This window comes from Myotis davidii, unplaced genomic scaffold, assembly GCF_000327345.1.
Source record: "Myotis davidii unplaced genomic scaffold, ASM32734v1 scaffold1006, whole genome shotgun sequence".
Taxonomy (NCBI): Eukaryota; Metazoa; Chordata; class Mammalia; order Chiroptera; family Vespertilionidae; genus Myotis; species Myotis davidii.
The window spans coordinates 127,504-131,036 of NW_006297143.1; positions in this window are offsets into that span (position 1 = coordinate 127,504).

Genomic DNA, 3,533 nt, shown 5'->3' on the forward strand with positions numbered 1-3,533 from the left:
CACTCCGTTACTGCTGCATTCCTTATTTAACCAGCGTCCACTGAGAACGCAGAGGCCATTACAGGGAATGTGTTCGTACAGACACAAAGGAAAGACCCATTGTGTGCATGTAGCTCACGGTTGTAGAGGGGTTCATACAGAATATGGCACACACGTGCATGGCAGAGCCGCGGGAGGAGCACAGCACGGGGGCAGAGGGTCACCTGGGATGTGCCTGGTGAAACAGGGCCAGCCTCACCACGCACTTCTCTCTGCCTCCTTTGATGTTATGTATTTATTTTATTTTTAAAATCCTTACCTGAGGATATGTTTATTGACTTGAGGGCACAGGACAATGCTCCAACCAACTGAGCACCCGCCAGGGCTCTCTGTACCCTTTTAGATGAATGCGTTGTTTTTCTTGGTGCTGTGTTTCTAGCTCTGTTCACAATACAGTGTAGATAGCTAGCGCCCTCCACCGGCCACCCCCACCCCCAGGCGATCTGAAGCTTTTCGTTGTTTTGGAGAAGCAGTAATCCATGGTTAAGCCCGCAGCGTGGAGTCTGACTGGGTGCAAATCTCAGCTCCCCGCAAACTATAAGCTCGAACAAATGTGACTTCTCAGAACCACCTCGACAAGCAGGCGCGCCACAGCCCGGGAGGACGGCCTCCGCCCTTCCCCACGCGCGGCCGCCGCGTCGGGGCCACCCAGCCCGCGGTGGGACGGAGCTGCCAGGCTGTGCGAGGTCTGCCCCCTGGTGGTCCTGGAGCCTGAGGCAGCCGGAGGCACCCAGAGGTGGCTTTTCCCACCTGGCCTCCGCCCTGTCCCTGACCTGGCCTGGTCCTCTGGACACCTATCACCGCCCAAAGAGTCAGCGTAGAGAAGAGGGTGTCTCCTCCTCAGCTCTGAGAAGCCCCCGGTTTGGAGAGGGCGGGAGGTCACCACTCCGTGGCCTGGGGTGGGGTGGATGGGCCACCTGCTGAGCGCACACTCAGCACAGCGCCCAGGGCCACGGGCCTGGAAGGCAGCCTCGTTGGAGTTCTGGTTCCACTACTGACGCATCTGCAAAGTGGGAGTCGCATCTGTTACTGCCAGACCCTGCTGTGCTGGGCAGTGTCGCCCCAGCTCCTCCCAGTCCCGGGCTAGGCTGACCGATGTTACAGCTGGGCCTGAACTGAAGGGTGTCTTGCTCTCTTCCTCTTTCCTCTACCTATGATTTCCAATATCCAAAACCGCTGTAGACTCCAAAGACAACACTTAGATGTAACCCGTCTAGAATAACCCTGGGACGTGTGTGGCCTTTTCAGTAACCCTGAGATGCCGGGGGACTTCAGCCTGCGGGCCGGGAACTGCCCTGCAAATGAACTCAGTGGACACAGGATGGAGTCTTCCAAAAGGACAGTTCACCAGGGACTCCAGGCTCAATAAACAGAAAAAGCTGTAAAGTCATTGATGTTTCTCTCTCTCTCTCTCTCTCTCTCTCTCTCTCTCTCTCTCTCTCTCCCACCCTCTCTGAAATCAAGAAAAATATTTTTTAAAAGAAAAGCTGTTAAGTGACACGCACACCTCTTGTCTAACTTCTTTAACACCCAGCTGTGTGCTGACTAGAGTGCGATCAGGACCGGTAAATGCCCAACACAGAGCTCAGAGCAGGTGACGAGGTGCCAACCCCGAAGGGACCCTGGGGCCCTGCACAGGTGATCCCACTCAGCAGGTGTCTCCTCCTCTGAGTGCTGGCAGGGGTGAGAGGTGGGCGACTTCTCTGACCAAGTCCTTACAAACGTTTTCAAACTAATTACTGGTTCCAGTTTATACTTTCAACCTCTGACCACGACGTCTCCTTTGAGGTTCATAGCATTGGACCCTGTCACCTTCGTTCTTTCTGTGTCATTGTCCAACTTCCCTCACATTCACCAAGAGCTGGCATCTGCCTCTCCAGTTTCCTTCCTGTTTCAACCTCTGTCATCAAGACCTAATGGTCAGGTAGATGACATTTATATATATATATAGAGGCCCGACGCACGAAATTCGTGCAAGGGGCTCAGCCCTTGCAGCCTCGATGGCTTGCCTAGGCCCTCGCAGCCCTGGCTTCGTCTGGAAGGTCGTCCAGAAGGATGTACAGAAGGTCATTTGGTTGATTTGCATATTATGCTTTTATTATTATAGATGGCGTGAGGAAAAGGTCTAACTTCATTCTCTGACATGTAGATACCCAATTAACCAGAATCAAAACCCAGGAACTTTCAGTCCACAGGCCAATGCTCTATTCACTGAGCCAAGCCGGCTACGGCAGGGTAGATGACATTTTAAATACTTACATACATTATATACAGTAACATTCACAGATATTAAGCATACAGTTGATGAACTCTGGCTAATATATGTCAACAATGCTGCAACTGAGATGTAGATTATTCCCATCACCCCAGAATTTTTCTCATGTTCATTTTTGGTCAACCCTTCCCCACTCCCAGAAGCAACCACTGGTTTTTGCCCCTATAGATTAGTTTAATTTATTTTTGAATCTCATGTAAATGGAATCCTATGCTACGCATTCTTGTACCTGGCTCCTTTCATTCTGCGTAATGTCTGTGACATTGATCTATGTTGTTGCCATCTCAGTAGCTTGCCCCTTCATTGCTGAGTAGTATTAGATTATACTAGTTTGTTTATCTGTTCACTTCATTATGTACAATTGAATTGTTTCTTATTTTTGGCTATTATAAACCAATCTCCTATGAACATTCTTGTACACATCTTGCATATGACTTTTCAATACACGATTTCTTTTTAAAAAAATATTTTTATTGATTTCAGAGAGGAAGGGAAAGGGAGAGATAGAAACATCAATGATGAGAGAGAATCATTGATCGGCTGCCTCCTCCATGCCCTTTACTGGGGATTGATCCCACAACCCAGCATGTGCCCTCACCAGGAATCTAACCATGACCTCCTGGTTCATGGGTGGATGCTCAACCACTGAGCCACATGGGCCGGGCTCAATACTTGATTTCCCAGTTGCTTCACCTTGTCCACTCCAACCATAACCTTGATTCTACATGACCTACACCTTGGATCTTATCACCGTGGAAGCTGTTCCACTTTAGAGTTTTACCTCCTCTTTCACAGAAACATAAGGGCTTTACTGTCATAGGCACAGTTTTTTTGTTTTATTTTTGTAAAATGTATTTTTATTGTTGAAAGTAATACAGATGTCTCCCTTTTCCCCCATTGACATCTCCCTGGCCACTCCCACCCCTCAGCACATGCCCTACAGTCTATGTCCATTGGTTATGCTTATATGCATGCATACAAGTCCTTTGGTTAATCTCTTACCCGCCCCCCGCCCCCACAGCCTTTCCACTGTAGTTTGACAGTCTATTCGATGCAGCTCTGCCTCTGTATCTATTTTTGTTCATCAGTTTATAATGGTCTTTATTATCCATAAATGAATGAGATCATGTAGAAAAAAATATTCATTGACTGGCTTATTTCACTTAGCATAATGCTCTCCAGTTCCTTCCTTCCTCTCTCTCCTCCAAGTTACATATAA